Genomic DNA, 23,387 nt, shown 5'->3' with positions numbered 1-23,387 from the left:
ATTTCTTCTGACTGATGAGGGTAGGGATTCTACAATGTTTTTGATATGTCCTGGTTTTTCCTGTGCACTTATGGAGCCTTGTCAAACAGTAGGAGCCCTGGTATTGTTGCAGAAGAAAGAGCACTTTTAAAATTCAGTTGTTTTACACAAGGCTTAGAAGGTATTCAGTTTTTTATCCCCATTTCTCTCACCCGGTCACTGTGATCTGCCCAAAGCAGTGAGATGCAGAGTGAGGAGAATTTATAGCTGGGTTCTTTCTACGGTGGGGCAAGCTCAAGTGAGGGGACGCCTCAGTGAATACCTGTTGATACAAGGAGGAAAAGGAAGCGTAAGTCATGGTGGCCAGGAAGTTTCATGGATGGATCCAGAGGCTGGCTTTGGTGCTAGACCCTTTCTTAGGAAACCCCCTTTTAAATTCTTTGACTGGGCTGGGTGTGACTGCAGATACCCCAAGGTTGGCTTCCAAGTGAGGCCAGGGTTGCCCTATGTGCAAGCATGGCACCTAGGCTGTTGCTTTGAAGATAGGTCCTTCTTGCATATTAATCCTGTTTCTCCATACAGTGTCTCCTTGGCCCCTGAACCCTCGCTCAAAGCTTGGTTCTCATTGGGCTATGAAGGCAGATGTAGGTCAAACTGTGCAGAAGACCTGAGGAGCATCTCTGCTGTCCCAGTGACATCCCTGTTTGTAACTGATAATATGTCCCTTTTTCACCCTAAAATATGGGTGCCTGACATAAAATGAATTTTCTTTTGGGGGGAAGGAAGTGTTCTTTATTTTAGGCACAGTGCTAAAAGAGATGAAGTTTTGAATTTAGGCATTAGCTAGCTGTCAGGAAGATTTGTGTGTTTGTACATGCCATAGGTAAGAGGCATTCCAGCATCCCTCGTAACCAGCCCGTGGCTTGAGCTTATGGAGACAGCCCTCCACACAACATATTTTAGAGGCTTGGCTGTGTTGATTATACTACTTAGGCTTCTCTTTTGGTCTTTTCTTCCTCTCAGTTCAGAAATCAGTTTCTATTGTCACAGTAATATTGAAGCCCAGGGAGGAAATCTCAGAGACCCTAGGTGCTGGGAATGGCTATGGTTTGTGGTAACCTGGAGGCCCCAGCACTGTTGTTCTGGTAGGTTGTCACCTTGGGCCTGTCTGGGACTTTGACTCAGATAGGAAATCATTTTTGCAAAGAGGTGGACTGGGCTCATGGACTGGGCTCTTCTAAAGGATTTGGTGCGGGGCTGTCTACACAGCCAGGAGTTCTTGTAGCCTTTCCAGTCCCTCTGTATCCTCAGAACACAGGAGTTTTCCTTACCCTTAAAGCTGCCACTTTTCTAAATCAGATTCAACATATCTAGTCAATTTGTATGTTCTCTAAAGTTTGTATTTTACACAGCTGTTTTTCCCACAAAGTCTCACAATTGCTCTATTAGAATGCAGGGCAGGTGGTATTATCTCCATTTTTGCTGAAGAAATTGAGTCCTATGCTCAGTTTTCTGATTTTTTTTTTAAAGATTTTTTTTTGATGTGGACCATTTTTAAAGTCTTTATTGAATTTGTTACAATATTACTTCTGTTTCTGTTTTGGTTTTTTGGCTGCGAGGCATGTGGGATCTTAGCTCCCCGACCAGGGATTGAACCCGCACCCTCTGCATTGGAAGGCGAAGTCTTAACCACTGGACCACCAGGGAAGTCCCAAGTTTTCTGATTCTTAAGTCCTAGACTTCTTCCGTCTTCTCAGGCCCTGCCCTCTTAAAGGAGCACTAGGTAAGGCCAAGAGAATGTTACTTTCCTCTTGGTGAGTTAGTTAGGCAGCCCCTAGTGACTCTGTAGCAGAGATCCAAAAAAGGGCTGTCTTTTTCTCTTCTGGAGGGTCTACTGCAGGGGCCAGAAAATTGCATTTTTTCTCTTGTTGGATGTACATGGCTATCTTAAAGGTCTGCCCCTCCAGGGAAGGCAGGTGCTCTGCTAGAAGGCCTTCTCATTGGGAGAGGCCATTCCTGTCACCTTCTGGCTCTTTGATGCCTGTATACCCAGTTGTGCTAAGTTACTTTCTCAGTTAAAGATCTGTGCTTGACTGTGCTACTCTGAAGCCTGCACTTCTGAAACTGCCTGGAATTGATGCTTGGAACCTCCCTTAGACTCTGGACTCATTGCCTCCAGAAACTCAAAATGTTTCCTGCAGAATGTGTGTGAGGGATCCCACGTGAGTCTGGAGTTGTGACTGCCAGTGTTGGTTGAGGACCTCTACTCAGGAACTGTGGTTCTACTCAGTATAACTAGAACTGGGCTTTGGAGGATAGGCATCTAGGCAGTTTATGGAGTGCAGATTGGCGTCTCAATCAACCCCTAATGGAGTGGGAGGCCAGAGTCCTGCCTGCCCACCCAGCTAGTTGCTGCTGCCTCCAAGGCTATAAATGGCCTGGCCATCTTGGTGGCTATGCTAATTTTAGCTGAGGGTGGCTCCCGGAACTGGATTGGAGCCAAGGGCAGGTGGGTGCGGCTTGGCTGAGGCTAATATTGGGGGATGGGCAGAGGGTCACACTAATCCTGGGGCAGCTAGGACATCATCTGCACCCACGCCTCAGCTTTGACAATCATCCTTAACCAGGTTCATTTATTCAGCAAACATTGAACAGTGTCAGCTCACGTGCTGTGTATTCAGCTAATATTTGAGTGCCTGCTCTGGGCCAGGCACTGTGTTTGGTGTTGGGAATTTAAGGATGAACAAAACAGACATGTTCTCTGCCTTCATGGAGTTTACAGTCTAGTGGGGAGATAGAAAATAAATACATAAATAAATATAGTGTCTTGTGGTAATTTTTGTGGAAGAAAACATAAACAGAGTGCTGTGATGGAGAATGGGAAGAGGACAGAGCTCCAGCTGAAGTAGGAACCCAGTGCCTAGCAAGACATTAATAACATCAGTAACATCAACAATAATAGCAACTGACATTTTTTAGTGCCTACTGTGTGGCAGGCACTATTCCAAACATTTTATTCTTTTTAATTCTTACAGCCATCCTGTGTGCTTGGTATTATCCCTGTTTTGTAAGTGAGGAAATGAAATCATAGAGAGGTCAAGTAACTTACCCAAGGTTATACGGATAGTAGGGAATAGAGCCAGAATTTGAACCCAGGCAGTCTGACTCTTCTCCCCACCTCCGCCTCAGCCACTAGGTTATACACTCTTTCAGAACTTTGTGATAAGCACTGTAGTAGAGGTATGATATATACATACAAAAGGCTGTGGGAAGCCCAGAGGAGCAAGTGACTAACCCTGCCTGGGAGAGCTGGGGGAGGCTTCTCAGTTTCCTCCATAATTTTTCTCAGATCTTGGGGAGATAAAAAGTGGTTGCCTAATTCAAAAGTTAAGAGGTGGAAACATCAGTTAGTTCAACTTATTTATTTTTACATATGAGGAAACTGATGTCCAGAGCGGCGTCACATAGAAATTCCACAATGGGTTATTAGTAGAACTAGACTAAGGCATTTGAGTCAGCGTCCCTGGCTTAATCAGTTATTCACTCCACAAGTCTGTAATGAGTGCTTACTGCTTGCTTTGTACTATGGAAGGAACTTAGGGCCACCAAAGACGTCTAGTTTGGGGGTGGGGGTGGGGATATATATTTAGAGAATATTAAATACAACATAATGCACAGGCTTAATGAAGCACAAAACCAAGCAGGGTAGACAGTGTAGGCTAAGGATTACAAGAGCTCTGCATGGGCTGAGCTAGGCTAAGGTGGCTGGGGAGGGCTTCCTGGAAGGAGGGGTTGGGTGGAGGCATAAGAGAATGGGGTGGGGAGTGGTCTGACTTGGGGATTGTTGGAGGGAAGGGGGCATTGTAAAGGTCTGGATCACCAGTGTGAGCACATGGGGTCTCACTGGCGGCTGAACAATAATTGGGCAGAGTTTCTCATAGTTGGCCAACTACCTCGCACGAGGGCTGGTAGACAGGAAGATTGCAGTCACGTGTGGTCTGTGGCAGGTCTGATAACTACTGTAATTTTGAAGTAATGATGATTATGAATAATATTTGGAGATATCTGTACCAATGTAATGTGACATGAAAATGTCTGTACTTTCTGTTGGTGACAAAATCATAGGTAGTGCTAATAATATTATGGTTGGTTATTACGTATAATTGAAGTAAATGCTAACTTTCAATAAGAGAATGTTGAAAATAAAGATGTAATTTCTTTCCCATCCAAATTCACCCCCCCCCCCCCCAATTCTTCTCATGGGCTCCTTAGGAATGTGGAGCTTTCATGCTAAGAACTCCTGTTCTCTGACAAGGAAGGGATGAGGTCTTGATGGGAGGGTTTCCTAGGTCTTCACAGGACTTGAGTTTGAGCCCCAGGGGGCCCCTCATTTCCTGCTGAGTGGCTTTGAGATACAGTGCTGAGTGACTTCATGGGCATGCTGTGGTATACTGCTTTTTGTGAGAAATGATTCTCCAGGAAACCCAGCAGGTCTGGCTATCAAATTTTTTGGGAGAGAGAAAGATACCAAACTGGGTCTCCAACAGAGCTTTCTTTTTTTGTTACTGCTGATCAAAAAAAAATTATGAACTATTAAGATATACAACTAAGTATAAAGAATAATACATTGAATACGCCTGTGCCCATAACACAGTGTAAGATAAGAAATCAAGTAATAACAGTACAGAGCTTTCTTTATTACCCCCTGGATACTTTGTATAAATTTCTAATTTAACACAGCACATTGTACATATATTTGCTCTCTTACAAGTGTAAACTCTTTGTGGAAGAAAGGAGGAGGGGTTGTATTTTATTTATCTCTGTTTTTATTGTGCCCAGCCTAAAACCTCTGTTAAAATTTGTTGGAAAAGCTGAAATCAGGGCCTGTTTGAATGGATCAAATTTTCTCTCTTCCTTTCATACCTTCTCATATATCTTGGTACACATTCTGGGCTTTTCAGCAGCCCTTCATGGTGTTGCTCACCCAGGGCACTTTGTATTTTCATCCAAGTTCAGATCTGTTTATCCCTTTTCAATGTATTATTTTATTTTATCCTCAACTTTGGAAGTAGGTATACCTGTTTTTATTATTATGCCCATTTTTTTTTGGCCATGCCACGTGGCATGCAGGATCTTACTTCCCTGACCAGGGATTGAACCCCTGTGCCGTGCAGTGGAAGCATGGAGTCCTAACCACTGGACCGCCAGGGAATTCCCATTATGCCCATTTTAAAGGTGAAGAATTCATAGCTGAGAAATTTGTGTTCTTTGTCACATAACTAAAAAGTGGCAGGATCAGAACCATAACTCTGGGGATCTGTGTATCAAGCCCTTGTTGTTTTTATCAAAACACATTGCCTGTCAGTGTGTCCCTCGCAAATCTGGCATGCAGAGCCTTAGCCTCAATGGTCTGGCCATAGCTGTGTTAACAAAGGTGTTTGAATAGTCTAGTCACCTATCAAAAGGGCTGCTCTGGAGGATGGTGGAGTCTATAATCTTATCAATCATGCTGCCCTGTTGGAGTTATCTGTGTATGTGCCGGCCTTCCTTGATAAAAACTCCTCAAGGGTTAGGACAGGAAGCTCCTAGCACAAGCCTTGGCACATGGTATACTTTACATACTGTAGAGTTTGTAAAACTGAATTGAAGGGGATTTATTGTCTGGTTCTGTTTCAACTGTAGTTTACTAGGTTGGAAGTTGAAGAAGTTTTACTTCGAAAGGGTTAGGTAAAGTCGAAGAAATAAGCTTCACTTATTTAGAAAGTTCACTGTTTTAGAATTTCTCATTTTTTGGGACTTCCCTGGTGGTCCAGTAATTAGGACTCTTGTGCTTTCACTGCTGGGGTCCGGGTTCGATCCTTGGTCGGGGAACTAAGATCCTGCAAGCCATGTGGTGAGGCAAAACAAACAAACAAACAAAAAACAGAATTTCTTGTTTTTTGCTTTTGTTAAAAAAGTCATCCAGATCAGTTTGAGTCCAGTGGCCTCATTTTGCATGGAAGAAGTTTGTCTAGGATTTTAAAGAAACCAGACTCTTATTGTTGTAGGCCTTACTACGAGAATGCGGTTGGGAGTAGCTGGGAAACTGTCTAGTTCCACAAAGGACCTATGTGTAGCGGGGAGGAGAGAGTTGGGAAATGAGTGGGTGGGGCTGGGTAGAAGCTCAGATGAGATGATTGGCTTGGCAAAAGGGTCTGAGTTGGCCACAGCCAACAGACATAAATATCTGGATTTAGGGGAGCTTCAGAGTTCCAGCTTTTTTTCTTACTGTCTGTGGGCCTTGTAGAGGGTAAGTCACTTTACCTCTCTCAGCCTTAGTTTTTTCATTTGTAGAAAGAGCATAACCTTAATGAATAGATTTGTAGTGAGGATCAAATGAAATAGCTTATGTGGTGAAAGGGCTTTATAAACTCTAAAGTACTACACAATTCGGGATAGTTGGGTCCTCGCAACCTCTGCTTTTATGGGCCTGGAAAAGCCTCAGTCAGAATCTGAGTGTCTTCTTATGGTGGCGCCTCCTAATGGAAGTTGCTTCTCTGAACCTGCTGTAGTGCCATTGTTTAACTTCAGGTGTACCCACCAGACTTATATGAACCCTGGGTGTGGCCAAATTAGGCTTTTACTCAAAGCTTACTCTAGAGCATAGGGAAGCTGTTGATAAAGTCTGGGTGCTAGTATTTCACTTTATTTCCGGCCTATACCCCCTTCCTTTTACTGGGTGTAACCACTTCCCTAGCCCTACCTGCAGACTTGAAATGGCTGACCAGATGGGCCTAGTCCCTACCTGTATTGGTACATAACAAATTATCCTCAAATGCAGAGGCTTAAAATAGTAAACATTTATTATTTTCAGTTTCTGTGGGTTAGGAATCTGGGTGCTGCTTAGCTGGGTGCCTTGGCTCAAGGTCTCTCATAAGGTTGTAGTCAAGCTGTTGGGCTGGGGCTGAAGGCTCAACTGGGGGGAGAGTATTTACTTTCAAGCTCATTTATGTGGTTGTTGGTAGGCCTTGGTCCTTTGCCACATGGGCCTCTGCACTGGGCTGCCTCATGACCTGACAGTTGGCTTCCCCCAGGACAAGTGATCCAAGAGGGAGCGCCCAAGATGGAAGCTGCAATCTTTTTATTGCCTCATCTTGCAATTGATGTGCCACAACTCCTGCCATATTCTATTTGTTAGAAACAAGTCAAGGTGAAGGGGTTATACAATGGCATGAATACCAGGAGGGTAGGGATCACTGGGGGCCATCATAGAGGATGCCTGTGACATCATTCTAGGGCCATGATCTTGGGAACAATGGCTTCTGGGTGCTGAGTCCTCTTAGTTTTTCTCTGACTTCCTTTGCTTGCCTCCTAGAGTCTTGTGGAGTCTTTCTATACTCCCTTTGGTATTATGTCCTTTTGATTCATGCATGACTTCATTGCTTTGACATGTAGAGTTGACATGGCCCTTCCACCTGTATTCCTCCCCTGTTTTAAACCCAATTCTAAACTAGATTTTTATCCTAGGTTCTAGTCATGCCTCCCAACTCCTTGTTTGGTACCTTTAGTTCTGGAGCCCATTGTACAGCCACTGACCTTTGAGGCTTTACTGCCCCAACTTGGCTTCTGAGAGCTAGACTTATAAGTGGCATTGAACTAGGACTTACACATTGACAGCTGAAAAACTTACTCTGACCTTTAGGCCTGTTGATGTTGGGTGCTAGGACTTCACATCCTAGTGTGTCAAAGTTGGAAGGGCTTTTAAGTACCATCTCAACTAAACTCCTCAGTCTACATATGACAGGAACAAATTTGCCCAAGGTCTCATTTGGGGCCAGAATCTAATTTTGTCTGATTATTATTCACATGCTGTTCCCACTCTGTTGTGGAGCTTCTTTACCCTAACGCAGCCAGTTTGGGTTGTTAGGGGGTCTGAGACCTACACAGAGGAAAACCAGAAAGCAGTTCACAATATTGTATTGTGTTCACAGAAATTGTGCTGGGCAGAATTGGGGGCATGCAAGGTCAGCGCTGCTTCTGAGGAGCTTCCCCGCCCAGCTAGGGAACTTTTGTATGATGTGCAGAAAAAGAAGCCCAGTAATATCTGTGGCATATGGTGACTAATATCTGCATTCTGTACTCCCCTGGCAATCTCAATTCAAGCAAGGAGAGATCTGTTTGTTTTGATGTACAGAGCAGATTTCCTGAAGGAGGTGGGTCAGAGTGTCGTACTGCATATCTCACCATTGTTTGACTCAGCTGGTTGCTTTATGTATAGATTTGGGGTCTCCACAGGCAGGGTAAATGTATCTAAAGCCCTGTGGGGTTACTTGTGGCCACCTAGAAAGTGCCAGGGGGGAGCTTTCTGGGCACTGAGAATTTGACAAAGCCTTGCCTGTGTTGGCACAACTTGCTAAGGCAGGCGAGACTTGAGTAGGGATGGCTATGGCCCTGTCATGTTGATCAGAGTGGAGCAGATTTATTTCAGTGAGAGACCTGCAAGGAAAAACCTGAAATGTGCCAACAGCACTGTACTTTTGTTTTCTAATGGGGAGCTTGGAATAAAGATGGTGTAAGCTCTAAAATCCCTCTATGGATGGTAGTTTCCTTCCTGACCCAGGGTTCTGGCCCCAGACCACTTTGCCCACTTCACGTTCCTCTGTTCCCCTCTCTACGTTTTGGCCCAGCCAGGCTTTTTTCTTTGTCCTGGTCTGCAGAGCACACCTTTTACTGCTTCTCTTTTGCCTTTACTTATGTATGCCATTTTACTGCCTCCCAGAATGTCCTCCCCTCTCCTCCTTCCTTCCTACCTAACCTCTGAGTCCTCTGTGAAGTGATCTCTGACATTAATGCTAGCCACAAACTCCCTCTCATTTCCAAACTCCGGTAGCACTTGCTATCTACAGTACTCTCTGTGCCCTTCACACCCTGCTTATGCCTCTTAAAGCAAGAGATAGCCCGATGTGGGAATCAAGAGCACTGGGCACTGACTTGAGTCCTTACTGACAGTATGACCCAAACTGCAGTTTCCTCACTTGAAAATGGGATTAAAATTTGTATGAAGTAGTTGTATAGCTTTTAAAGCCTTTTTTTTTTTTTTTTTTTTTTTGCATATTTTCCTCTCTCTTGAGGGCAAGAGCCGTGTCTATTTTTTCTGACCATAGCACCCATCCTTAGTATCTATCACAGTACAGGTCATAGGGTATGTGCCCAATAGATATTTGTTGAATAAATGGATAAGTAATAACGAGTTGATCTGTGGATTGAGTAGTCATGGAGGGAGAGTGCCAAGTGAAGGGCTTCGACAAGAGTGCCCTGAGATTAGGGGTAGAGTTCACGTGGGGGATTTCTGAGGTGTTCTGTGGGCACTCACTATTTTTCTGCTGCCTGGTACTTCATCCCTATTTACTGAGCACCTCCTGAAGCTGCACTCGGCGACAGTTATCAGTCGCACTGGGGGATGGTTCGGCCCTTGACTCTGGCTGGCCTTTTCCGTTTGCCCCAGCGCTGGCTGCCCTGAGCAGGTGGCTGTGGTAGGAGTGGAGCGGGCCTGTGCTCCTGGAGGCCTGATGTGAGTCTTGTGGGCAGGGCTTCCTTGGCTCCTGCTGCTCCCTGTCTTTGGCTCCATGGCCCACATGGGTTTACCACAGGGCAAATGTGAGGCAGCTGAAGGAACAGAACTACTTTCCTTAGCCTGGCTGGTGGGATGGAGAAGGGAGCCTTCTTTCATGCTGGGCTTGTGCAGCAGGGAGGTAGGATAGTCCAGTGAAGATCACTGGTGTTTTAAAAGGTTATCTCTGATTCTGCGAACTCCCTGGGCCTCAGAGGACTCCAGCCTGAGCAGACATCACACCAGCTTTCCTTCAAGGCATTGGGGAGGGGCCTTTAGGGAAACTTGGTAAAGGAGGCAAAGGCATAAGAGAGTCAGCTGTGCTGTCAGCATGGCCCCGCTGGGCCAAACCTGTCCCTTTTCCTGTTAGTCATTTTACAGAGCTCCTGGCTGCCTTGTGTTGAATTCTGGCCTAAGTAATGACCAGAAATCTCACTGGCAGGCAGGCAGGCAGGCAGGCTTCCAAGTCTCATATGCCTCTAATTTTCTCCAGTGAGATTCAGTAGCTCTGCTCCTGATTGGCCTCTCTGGGTTATCTCAGGGCTCTCAGGAAGCTCTCAGAACTCTCATCACTACAGTGTGTGTATTAAAGCAAATGTGTTTGTGTTTTCCAAGTTCCTAGAGCCAGCATCTAGAATGTAGGGACCAGGGGAGCTGGGTGCCCTTCAGGCGTAACACATACACAGGTTAGAAAGCAGCTTGTGTCTGTGTGTGTACCTGGGTACTCAGACTTGTGGAGGTCTTATTTCAAGACACTTTTGCCGACAAGGGCAAAGTTCACTGAAACTCATATTGTGTATTGCTAAAGAGATAAGTATGTAATTGAGACAACTCAAATAACTTCAATGATAAGAATGATGATGATAGCTACTATTTATTGAGCACCTGTTGTCTTCTAGGCACTGGGCTAGGTACTTTACAGCGGTATAGCAACCCTTAAAGGTGGATATTTTTCTCATTTTATAGATGGGGAAACTGTAACTCTGAGAATTTAAGTAATTTTCCCAAGGTGACTAAGCCAGGATTTGAATTTAGGTTTATCTGACCCAAAGGCCAGTGCTGTTTCTATTTTTGTTTAATAACTGTGGAAGGGAAGGAAACAGCTATATGAATTTAAGTAGAGATGTGTGTTTGGATTAAAAAGTGTACAATTTATCAGACTGTTAGTGGCATTAGTTTGTTCTATCACCTAAGTGGCCTGGAATAAACTGGGATTAGAATTTGTAGGGGATGGGGGAGGGAATGAGCAAGTGTATCCACTTAATAAATTCTGAATGGGAGTATCACACTGGTGAAGTGTATAGCTACAGAGTGCTGTGTATTCAGTTTGTATCCTCCAAAAACAGCATTATGGTTGAGCTCTTGTGGATATAAGCTTTGGGATAGGGTCTGTATCTATGTAGTGTTACCTCTTCAGCTAACATTCAACATGTATGTTATACCTTGCCCGGTAAAAGGATTGAGTATAATAGGGAAGTTAAGACGTGTACGAACATTTTTCTTTATCATAATAAGAGCTCCTATTTATTGAGCACGTATTCTATACCAGGACTGGGTTAGATACTTTCACATACGTAATCTTGTTTAATCCTCACAATGGGTTTCCCATTTTACAGTTTATCGTGCGAGGCAATCTAGTTTCAGTGCCCTATGAATAATACCTATGATTCTATTGGAAAATGGGATCACCTCTGCCTGGAGAGATCAGGGAAGCTTTATGGAGGAGGTAGCAGCTTAGTAGGTCTTCAGGTACTTCAGGCAGAAATATAAGGTTTCCTCTGGCTGGGAAGCATTCCAGCCAAAGGAAATGTCATGAATAAAGGCATGGAGTGAGACAAAGTAAAGAGTCTTTAGGGGACATTGGTTAGTCCAGGTTGGCTGGAGAGTGGCATCTATGAAGGAGAGTACTATAAAATAAGGCAAAAAAAGATTAATTGAGGAAAGATAATGGAGGACCTCAATGTTTGGCTAAAGAGTTCAGACTTTACCGTGTAGGCAGTAAGTAGTCCATGCAGGTTTTGAGCAGCGGAGAGACATGACCTGAGTTTTGCTTTAGGCAGATTAATCTCACAGAACACGCACAATGCATTGGTGGGATGAGGTTGGAGGCAGGGAGTCTAGATAGGAGACTTTGCAGTTGTTCATGAGCAGAGATCAGGGTGTGCACTGTGGAGGTAGAATCAGTAGGACTCAGCGTTTAAGTGTAAGGAGGGAAGGAATGAGGCAAAGGTGTAGCCATGTTTTGCATGTGGGTAATGAGGTGCCTGGTGGTGCCAGTAACAGAAAATATATGGCAGTCTGAAGGAGGGGGCCAGTGCTAGACTGTGATGACTAGGGGGGTAGTTGACTTTTTTTGAAGTGCTAGGCAAGGACTACACAGTACTCTAGGAACCAAAGAATTGTCTTCTCTCTATGCTTGTTTTATATCACTTCATTTTACAGATGAGTTTTCTGATGCCCAAAGATGTGAAGGGATTTGCCAAAGGTCATACAGGAACTGCTTGGTGGATTCCAAGTCTGAGAATACAGGTCTCTTGTTTTTAGCTATTAAGCTTCCTAACAAAGCTGGGCCTTCACTGCAGGAAAATCAGAGACTCTTGCAGATAGGAATACCTGGTTCAACTCCAGGCTTTGCCATTTTCCATTTGTGACATCTTGAACAGGTTGATTTTCTTCTCTGAGCCTTAGTTTCCAAATTTGCAATAAAAGGAGTATTAATCTCTACCTCATGGAGGCAATGGAAGATAAGGCACTTTGTGAAACCTTCAAGTGCTATGTGAGGGTGTTATTCCAGGATTTTGGCATGGGTTGGAGCCATATATACAGTGAGTATTTTGGCCCATTGAGAGCAGACAAACTCACAGTTTCTCATGGAAGGTCTTCTTTCACTTTAGGCTTCCTAGGCTACTCACTCACCTGCAGTTGGGGCTTTCAGGTATGGGAACATGCTGAGTTTTCCACAGTCACACATCTCTAATTTTCTAGCGTGAAATGGAGTTGCAGAAGGAACACTAAGCCATCATACCCTGTCAGGAGTTCTTGGCCTGAGAGAAGATGATTACTATCCCTTTTCCCCAGGGTCTTCTACCAACCTTCAGCCGGCTCAAGGTTGGAGGGCAGAGTGCTAGCTGAATTTAGGCTATGCTTTGAGGGGAAACTCCTGCTGGACTAGAGTAAGCCCTGGCTGGGGACAGAGGTGCCAGGGTGCAGCTGCTGATCAAAACTAGTACCTGGAGTCCTCTTGTAGTCATCTGTTTGGTTTAGCACACATGTTCCTGTGTCGTCTTGAGAGGGGGAGGAGGCTGCTCAGGTATTGTCAGGTAGCAGGTCTGTGGTTGTGTCAGCTCATTGTCATGGGAGCAGGCCTGAAACTGGCCATCTTGTCTGATGTCTTGTCACACACCCGCTGAGAGGGCGGAAGGGGGATTGCAAGAAGATTTTCTGATTAATAAAATAGCTGTTTACTGTTTTGTAGCCATTTTTTTTTTAAAGAGGGCCTGATTCTTTTTTATTTACTTATTTATGTATTCATTTATTTATTTATTTAGTTGCATTGGGTCTTAGTTGTGGCAGGCGGGCCCCTTAGTTGTGGCATGCAGACTCTTAGTTGTGGCATGCATGTGGGATTTAGTTCCCTGACCAGGGATCAAACCTGGGCCCCCTGCACTGGGAGCGCGGAGTCTTACCCACTGCGCCACCAGGGAAGTCCCTGTAGCTTCTGTCTTAAAGCGTGTTTTTTTCCACTGTTTCTCTTGAACCCTTTTTTCTTTTTCTTCCCTCTTTCTAGCTAGAGTCAAGAGACTCTAGTTCTCTTGAGTCTTCGTAGCTTTCTTTATGAAAAATCTAGTTTAATAAAAAAGAACAGTAGACTAGGAATTAGCTGCGGTTGTGATACTATTGACTTTTCTGGGCCTGAGCTTCCCCATGCCAGGTATTTTGAACCTATCTCACAAGGTTGATGCATGCAGATTTTATGAGATAATGTGACAAGTATTTAGTCTTATACAGATGTGAGTAATTTGTTATTAGTTCTCCTTTTCTGAATTGTCTGATCATCTATACAGTTCCCTGGTTCTTCCCCTCTTTTTACTACTTTATGTCTCCTAGGTTCTCACTTTTCCTTGTAACCTTCCTTTTTAACTCTTGATGACAACTGGAAAAGTGTGGCCACACCTGGTACAGTTGTAAGGCAGAGGGCTGAGCCTTAGGAAAAGTGATGTTTGTTAGCTTTTGAGTGTAATATCTTGTCATTAACTTGAACGAGACTCTTTACCGCTCTGCACTTCAATTTTCACATTTACCCCCGGTGTACCACGCAGCTTGATTCTTGTGAGCCTTGAAGTCATTTTCATTCTGGAGAATCTCCTTTGAAATACAAGCATTACTGGGTTGAGGGCACACTTGAACTGAGAATCAGAACTAGCCTTTGCTAGTGCGGATTAGGTTAGGGTATAGCCACTGGGGGAATAGGTCACAGTAGGACACTGGGGTGGGGGATGGAGGCTGGCAAGAGGGCAATTCTTAGTTTACAGATGCAGGAAGGGTGTCAGGGCCTCAGGGCATACTTGATGCTGCCTCTCTTGTAGCCCACACCCAACTTCTCTTCCTGAGCTGAGCACGTACCTGTACTGTCAGCCAGAAGTCAGAGCTTGGTGAAGCCTGATTCCCCCAGGAATTCAGTGATAAAAATCAGGGCACTTGAACAGATCTAATTGGCTGAACTGAGTGAAGGGCAGAGGCTTTCCCTGGGGGCTCCTTGTAATCTCCTGTGGTTATAGACTTTTCAGGTTGGACTAATTAAAATGTTGGCAGCTGGACTCAATACTTTCCTTGCACTAGGCCCTGCTCCAGACTCCTGGAGTACCAGAAGTTGGCATGGGGCTGTCTCTCCCGGGGAACTGAGGAGTGGGTTTCCATTTCCTCATCTAACTAAATGCATGGTGATGTAATAATTTCTGTCCAGAATGGGCGGCTACACATTTCATGGTGGAGAGAGATGTAGGCTGAGCCCTGGATCCAGATATGACTGGATTTGGTACTCTCCAGACTCCCGAGGTGCCCTTTCAGGTCGATTGTCTGTTCTATTAGCTCCCCAAGGGCTTTGCTCTGTCAGCTGGCAAGTAATTTCCATTGCCCTGGGGTATCCTTCCTTGATGTGTGTTCCTGTTCCAGAAAAAGGGATATTTATTAAGTCCTGCCATGTGCCAGGTCAGGGCTAATGTTTCACACAGCTGTCTTTTGAGATATGGCCACATCTTTTCATAATGCCCAATTTATAGATGAGAAAATACTCATAAAAGGAAAATAATTTGCCTGATAGTCATTATAGCCTGTAAGCAACTGAACCAGAATTCAAATCCAGGTCTCTCCCAAAGCCTCTGGTTACCTTCCTAAGGCAGCACAAACAATTTCGTATCCTCTTATCTTTCTAAGCTGAGCAAATTTCCTGCCTCCAATTCCTACAGCCAGAATTATTTTCTTGACCTGCCTTTCCAGAGCACTCTGCCCTTCTCTCTATTCTGGCTGATATCCAATGAGGCATGGATCTACCTCCCTCATTTGACTGCTCCCACTCCTGCAAGCTGTGGTACTCAGGATGTAGTTCACCGAAGACCCAAAGGAAGCTGTAGTGTTGAAATTGCAGGCATCATGACAGACTGGTTAGGAGAGAGGTTTTGGGCATAGTCTCGGCTAGTTCCCTGCACGAAGCCAGGCCTGGGTCTTCTTGGTTTGTGGGAGTGTACTGTGTTGTTCTGGAGGCAGTAGGGCCTTCTAGGCAGCATGCCTTTTGGGTTCCCAAGGAGCAGGCATCTTTTCCCTCAGGTCATTTTCCTTGGCATCTGGCTTTACAGTTTCTTTCTTGTAGTCTCCCTTTGATTAAGAGTTAGATCAGTGCCACCTGGAGTAAAGTACTATGACAAAGCCCTCGGCCTGGCCTTGGTTGCTGGAATATTCCTGCTGACTGTGGGTACTTGGGTTATTTTTGCAAAGAGCATGCTAAGTTATTAACCCTGCATTTGGGTCTTATGTTTTCTGCAGCCTCTGCCTACGGGTGTGCCTCACTTCACAAGATAAAGGCTTTCCTGAAGAAGGCAAGCCTGTGAAGGCATTTTTAAAAGTTGAATTATCTTTCTCACTGACTTGAAAAAAATTATAAAAGTATTTTCATGCCTTTTTCTATGCATAGCATATATGCTTAGTGTTTAACATCAAAAGTTTGTTCCTTTGGGAATAAATGGCAAATTAGAACATAACAAAATACAGTTAAAACACCTTTAACAGGAAAAATAATAAAATATTAATGACAATCAAAATAAATTCCAAAATAGGTAGGCTGAAACACAGTGTTTTTTGTTTGTTTGTTCTGTTTGGATACAATGGGAAATCTGGAATAGCATAATCAGCAGAATGATCTAGATAGTGACATGACACCGTTTTGATTTCTCCAGTATTAGCAATAGATTAGGAGATGTCCTTAGGCGAAGGGGAGAAGAATGCATTCTGGGACTAGAACTGTGTAGTTCCAACTACTCATTTGTGTTTAAGGACACAAGTAACTAGTAACTACCTTTCTGGGTGTCTGTTTCCATGTTAAATGAAAGCAATACCTACCCTGTTTAATTTTATGAGGATTAAATAAGACAATGTATGTAAAGTGTTTTGTAAACTCTGAAGTACTATTGTTGTCATACTCAGTGGGTGACTGGAGCCAATTTGCTAGCACTGCAGGAGGCTTTTGGTTTAAGATATGCCTTAGGGACTTCCCTGGTGGTCCAGTGGTTAAGACCCTGCACTCCCAATGCAGGGGGTATGGGTTTGATCCCTGGTGGTTGGGGAACTAAGATCCTGCATGCTGCCTGGCGCAGCCAAAACAGCAACAACAAAAAGATGTGGCTTAAACCTATGACATGGGTGGGAAGAAGAATGCTGAGTTGATGAGTAAACCGTTGAATGCTGTTTGGGCAGCAGCTGAGAGGAATTCCTGTGAGGTGAGGGAAAGAGCCACATTCATCCCTTCATTCCGTATCTGTTGAGTCCTGTCGGGTGGAGGAGAAAGAAATACAGATGTCTACCTATTAAATGTATGGTATGCGAAGTATGGAGGATTCTTGGTTTAGGAATGAAAGCTCCATAAAGACAGGAGTTTTTGTCTGTCTTTTACACTGCTGTGTTTTCACCCAAGAGTGGTACTTGGCACATGGTAGGCTCTTGATAAGTATTTGTGGAAAGAAAGGCTAAGTTTTGGAATCAGACAGACTGGGTTCATATTTGGGCTCTGCCCTTCACCAGCCCCTTTCCTGAGCAAGCTGCTTAATCTCTCTGATGCTCAGTTACGTCATTTATAAAATGGGACTAGGATTAGCTATTACAGAGGATTATTGGGGGGATTTTTTTAAAAAGTAAAGGTTTTAAAACTTTTGTACAAGTCCTAGTAAGTGCTCAATGAAAGATGGTTCCTTCTGTTTTCCCTTCCTGGTTTGCAAAGTGGGATGGAAGCGCCGAGGACGAAGCAGATCTGCTTGGGGAGCCTAGCCAATGGCTTCACAGGTTTGATCTGACCACGTCTTTCTAATGTGTGAGATTAGAATTATTGGTATCATTTCCTCACAAACAGAAGTCCCTGGGATTGAGCAGGAGTGTTGGAATATATATGCTTTGCCTCTGTGTTTCCCGTGGTCTTGGTGGGAGGGTCTGGCTCTTGTCTTTCAAGGCAAGGTAATGTTTGCCCTGCAGGTTTGTGCAGAGGTTGTTCCCAGAAAGAGCAGCTTCCCCTGGAGAGTCTGGACTCACCTGATTTGGATTAGGCTTTCATAGCCAGGCATCACTGCCCCTCTTTACGCCAATTATTGTTAGTTATAGCTTTGAAAGATGTCCTCAGCTTGACTTCTGTTCCGGATCAGTTGTAAATTCTCACAGCACATGGAGCAGAGCGTGTTTGCATGAGTTAATCAGGTATTTATGAGTTGACCTTTGCTAGTGAAAACCTAATTTTCCCTCATGCCTGGGTGACTCCAGCAGGCTGAGGGCCTTTTTCTGAGACATTCCTGGAACTGTTGGAAGTTGCAGCAGGTTTGCCTGCCCTTGTCATATGTGCATAAGACCAGTGGGATCTATTTGCCCTTCAGCAGGGGTGCTCAGTGCCTCTCCTTTCTATCCTGTGGTCTTAAGACACTGGACATACCACTCTCCTTTCTTTTATCAACATTTAGACTTCAGAGCTTTCTCTTCTGGTTTAGTTTCTTGGAGGATGAGTAAGCAGGGAGGAATTGTCTGGCCATCAGACAATTGAATTGAAGCCACTTGGTCAGAAGCAGCTAAAGAACATGTTCCTGGATGGGGGTAGTCAGGCGCTGGGTAAGTTAGGGTTAGTTTAAGGGTTAAGTGGACCTGGTGTCTTCTAGAAGTAGAGACAGTAGGTGCTCTGGCTGTGTCCTCAGTGCCCTCCTTTGGGAGCTGAGCATTGCTACAAGGGAGATCTCAAATATGGGCTTGAGGAAAGGAGACAGAGGGAAGAAAAGGAATTTTGCTGAGCTGTTGTTATGCTAGGTGCTTTAGACCAATTATTTCCTTTAATATTTACAACAACCTCGTGAAGTTTACAGATGATGAAACTGAAGCCCAGAGAAGTTAAGCAACTTTCCCAAGGTCACAAAGCTAGTGAATGATAATAATAGTTATCATTTGTTGTATGTCGAGAAGGCACATACCAAGTTTCTTTTTTTAAGTGCTTTATATCTAGTACTCATCACCATCCTATGAAAGATTATTATTACTTCTGCATTGCAAATAAGGAAACTGGGAATTAGAGAGCTTTGGTTACTTGATGAAGGTCACTCATCTAGCAATGGTGGCAAAAGGACTTGAATCCAGAATTCTGTGATTGTGAAGCTTGTTCTTTGATGTACATGTCACTGAAGGTAGAAGAGTAGGATTCAGACACAGAGTCACGAGCGCAAAGTTCATGTCTTATTCCATCTCTGTATCCTTATAATCTGAGATAGCGTCTACCGCATTATTAGTGCTCAATAAATGTTTGCTGTGAAATCCAGCTCTGCTCTCCCCCATTGTCCCCTGTTGCTGACTGCATCCTGCCCCAGCTCCTTGGCCTGACTGTCTTCTCTCCACAGTCTGGCCTTACCCTACCTCCCATTGTGGCCTCCCAGAGCTCCCAACACACAGCGTATGATCCAGCTCTGTTCCTCTCTTGCTTCTTCACCACTCTTTTCCCTGCCTACATACTTTTGCTGCCACTATTGCTCTCCATCCCTCTTCAATCCTGTCTGTTCTTTTCTATGCAGTTTCTCTGACTAATCCCTGAGAATACCCCTATCCAGAGTATAATCTTCTCAGTCTGTGCCATATAATTTGGCACCTAATTAACTACTGTTTCACCTTCTAATTGTTTCATGGGCATTAATCTTCTCTCCAGCCAGCTTGTGGTAGTCATATCATAATGACCCCTCAGATTAATTTGTGCTTCACACTTTTCAAAGCACTCTTCTATTCAAGACCTGTCTTTTTGTTTGTCATGTCCATAGTAAACCTGTGAAATATGATGGGAGGGAACTGTTACTTCCATATTATAGCAGAAAAAACAAGTGCAAAGAAGGCAGGTGACTTCCCAAAGTCATATAACTAATTAGGGGCAGAACTGAGACTAGGTCTCAGGTCTACTGATTTCTGGCTTGGTGTTTTCTTTGCCATGCCTTCCACATTTGTGTTTCTCTCTGGCATTTCTCCTCCTACCTTCAAGGCAGAACATCTGTGTTTGGGTTTTCAGGAGGCTTGATTGGTGACCTGGGGAATGGTGGAGTAGCCCGGATAGCAAGCTCAGGTACTTCTCAGTGGTGTCAGTGCTCTGAGTTGCTACTGCCTGAGAGAGGTTCTGTCCTTGAGCTACTAGGATTATGTTAAACTGAGAAGCATTTTTATTTTGAGTGGTCAGAGCATTTTCTCATGGACAACCAGGAAATAGTTGGGGCAGGATGTGTGGTGCTGGCCAGTTTTGTGTTGTGGCAATGGCATGAACTTTGGAAGCATGCAGACCAGAGTTTAAAATCTGACTTTGCCATTGTTTATTAGCCTCATGACCCTGGGCAAATCGTTAAGCTGTATGAGCCTTAGGGCTGTTGTGAGAATGTATTTAAAGGCCACATAATGGCCCTTAAAAAAGGAAGTATTTGTTGGTGGTTTTTATTGTCAATATTACTATAAATATAAAGCATGAGGAGCCTGGGGAAGATGTGCCTGTGACCCTTGTAGGTTACTCGTTATGGCTTGAGTTCCAGGCTTCAGTGATGACATGCCTGCTACGCTGGAGCCTTTTGGCTGATAGGGCTGAGCTTGAATGCTGTGCCCAAAGTCTCCAGCCTCTGGGTCTCCAATGCCTCCTGAGGGCAATGAAAACAGCTTGTGGACAGCTGGGAGATGGCTTCAGGGTCAAACTTTGGGAGTAAAATCTTTGTTGCTTTTTTGAAAGACTTTGGCATTAGAATTGTTGCTTTGGAAAAGTCAAGAACCCAGTTGTTACTGAGAGATTTTTGTTATTTCTGAAACCAGATATTGCTACAAAGTTGTTTGTTAAATACTTCTCAATTCTTCTTGAACCCCGCCCCATGCCAAAGAAAATAAACCAAATTCATGCCGTTGTGTGATGATTGTATCTTTGGTCTCCCTGTCCACCCAGCCTCTAGCTCCCTTCTCAGAGATAGCACCACTCCAAACTGCTGCTTCAAGAGAGGTCATTCAGACCCTTTTCCCCTGCTCTCCACCCATGACCTGGTCTGTGCTGTAGGGGAAACAGAACAGGTACACGTGGACCCTATTTAAAAGGAAGCTTGGGACTTCCCTGGTGGCGCAGTGGTTAAGAATCCACCTGCCAATGCAGGGGACAGGGGTTTGATCCCTGGTCCGGGAAGATCTCACATGCTGCGGAGCAACTAAGCCAGTGCACCACAACTACTGAGCCTGTCCTCTAGAGCCCGCGAGCCACACTACTGAGCCCGTGCGCCACAGCTACTGAAGCCCGTGCGCCTAGAGCCTGTGCTCCGCAACAGGCGAAGCCTCCGCAATGAGAAGCCCGCGCACGACAACGAAGAGTAGCCCCCGCTCGCCGCAACTAGAGAAAGCCCATGCGCAGCAACAAAGACCCAACACAGTTAAAAATAAATAAATTTATATTAAAAAAAAAAAAAGGAAGCTTGCTTTCTCACCGGGGACTTTAGACGGCTTGACACAGGGAATGACTAGAAAATGAGAACAAGGGAAACATAACTCATTGCTAAAATGGCAGGTTTGGATGTCTGTAGGATGGGAGGGCAAGCATCCTGAAACGGCAGGAAGGAGCAGTTGGATACGGAAACAGTTGCTTCTGAGTTTTTCCTTTTAGAATATGATGCCATGAGCCATTCATCGTTTTCTTAAAATTGAGGTGAAATTCACATAACATAACAAAATTAACCATTCACATACATAATTCAGTGGTATTTAGTACATTCACAGTGTTTTATAACCACCCTCTCTATCTGGTTCCGAACCATGTTCATTACCCCAAAGGAAACCCATACCCATTAAGCAGTTGCTCCCATTTCCCCCTCTCCCCTTCCCTTGCAGCCACCAGTCTGCATTCTGTCTCTATGGATTTACCTATTCTAGATATTTCATATGAATGGAATCATATTTGTGACTTTTTGTGTTTGGCTTCTTTTACTTACACTAATATCTTGGAGGTCCATCCATGTTGTAGCATCTAGCATGTAGAATGAAGCTAATATTCGTAGCTTCATTTTTTCATTTCATTTTTTTTCATTTATTTATTCACTCATCTGTTGATGGACATTTGGGCTGTTTCCGCCTTTCGGCTATCGGCAGTAGTGCTGCTGTGAACATGTGTGTACGTGTACTTGTTTGAGTACCTGTTTTCAATTCTTTTGGGTATACACTAGGAGTAGAATTGCTGGTATGGTAGTATGGTAATTCTGTGTTTAAGTTTTTGAGGAACTGCCAAACTATTTTCCATTGTGGCTGAACCACTTTATACTCCTAACAGCAAAATACATGGGGTCTGATTTCTCTGCATTCTCACCGACATTTGTTATTTTCTGGTTTTTTGATTATAGCCATCCTAGTGGGTATGAAATGTTATCTCATTGTGTGTTTGATTTGCATTTCCCTGATGACTAATGATGATGAGCATCTTTTCCAGTACTTTTTGTCCATTTGTATATCATCTATGGAGAAATATCTATTCAAGTCTTTTGTCCATTCTTAAAATGGGTTTTGTCGTTTTGTTATTGAATTGTGTGATGGTTAATTTTATGTGTCAGCTTGACTGGGCTAAGGGATGCCTAGATAACAGATAAAACATTATTTCTGGGTATATCTGTGAGGGTATCTTTGGAAGATATGAGCATTTGAATCAGTAGACTGATTAAAGAAGATCATCCTCACCAATGCTGGTGGGCATCATCCAGTCCTGAATAGAACAAAGAGGGGAGGAGGGCAAATTTGTTCTCACTGTTTGAGCTGAGACATCCATATTTTCCTGCGCTCATACGTCAGAGCCCCTGGTTCTTGGGCTTTTGGACTCAGACTGGGACTTATACCATCACTGCTCACACTCCCGCAGCCCCACCCCCACTCTCAGGCCTTTAGACTTGGTCTGAATTACACTACCAGCTTTCCTGGTTCTCAAGATTGCATGCAGATGGCAGATCGTGGGACATTTTGGCCTCCATAATTGTGTGAGCTAATTCCCATAATAAATTTCCTCTTTTATATATATCTACTTATATACATATCCTATTGGTTCTGTTTCTCTGGAGAACTCTAATACAAAATTTTAAGTGTTCTTTATATATTTTCCTACTAGATCTTTTATAAAAACATAATTTTGGGGCAAACCTTCCTTGACTTAAAAATCACTCACTAATCACAGACATAGAAAACAAAGTTATAGTTACCAAAGGGGAAAGGCGGGGGGGAAAGTTAAATTGGGAATTTGGGATTAACAGATACACACTACTATACATAAAAGAGATAAATAACAAGGACCTACTGTATAGCACAGGGAACTACATTCAGTATCTTGTAATAACCTATAATGAAGAAGAATCTGAAAAAGAATATATATATATATATATATATATATATGGAACTGAATCAATTTGTTGTACACCTGAAACATTGTAAATCAACTATACTTCAGTAAAAAAAAAACAAAAACACTCACTGATCTTTCAGTATTCCTTGATCTTTCATGTCTTTCATCCTATACTTGTGTTTTTCCTGGAATATCCCTCTTCTTCTCTGGTGGCTGAAATGATTTGTTCTTCCAGACTCAGGTCAAATGTCACCTCTCCTGCGAAGCTCTCTCAGCCCCTTTCTCCTTCTTCCAGTAGTTAGATGCCCCATTCTATGAACATCGCTATAATGCTACACTTTTTCATTGTCTGCCTCAAACCATTAGGTTGTATTTCTAGAGTCAGGGATTGTATTCTTATTCCTTTCTGTCCTTATCATCTACCATATGTCCTGGCATATAGTGGATGTTAATAAATGCTGAACAAAATGAACATAGACTGGAATTTTGAGTGTAGACTGTAGGCTTACTTGGCAGAAATGGTGTAGAGGTGATCATTTGGGGCTGCTTGAGATTTATTCATTCATATAATAAATATTAAGGCCTTACTGTGTGCCAGGAACTCTGCTAGGCACTTGATATACAATAGATAATAAGATAATAATAGCCCCTGTTGTCTTATATTCAAGTAGGAAGATAGGCAATAAACAAGTAGACATACAATATAATTTCAGGTAG

General features: G+C 43.7%; 2 protein-coding genes across 11 annotated transcripts in view; both read left to right on the top strand.

Annotated features, from left to right (window-relative positions):
• STIM1 (stromal interaction molecule 1) overlaps positions 1 to 23,387 on the top strand; it is a 199,567-nt gene that overhangs the window by 1,944 nt on the left and 174,236 nt on the right. The window lies entirely within an intron of this gene.
• The window catches only part of PGAP2 (post-GPI attachment to proteins 2), a 151,022-nt gene that overhangs the window by 44,157 nt on the left and 83,478 nt on the right, over positions 1 to 23,387 (top strand). The gene's annotated exons all lie outside the window — the stretch shown is intronic.

The sequence above is a fragment of the Balaenoptera borealis genome (genome assembly GCF_965194805.1).
Source record: "Balaenoptera borealis genome assembly, chromosome: 11".
Taxonomy (NCBI): domain Eukaryota; kingdom Metazoa; phylum Chordata; class Mammalia; order Artiodactyla; family Balaenopteridae; genus Balaenoptera; species Balaenoptera borealis.
Note: the sequence above shows the minus strand (reverse complement) of the source record. Positions and strands in the feature narration are given on the sequence as shown.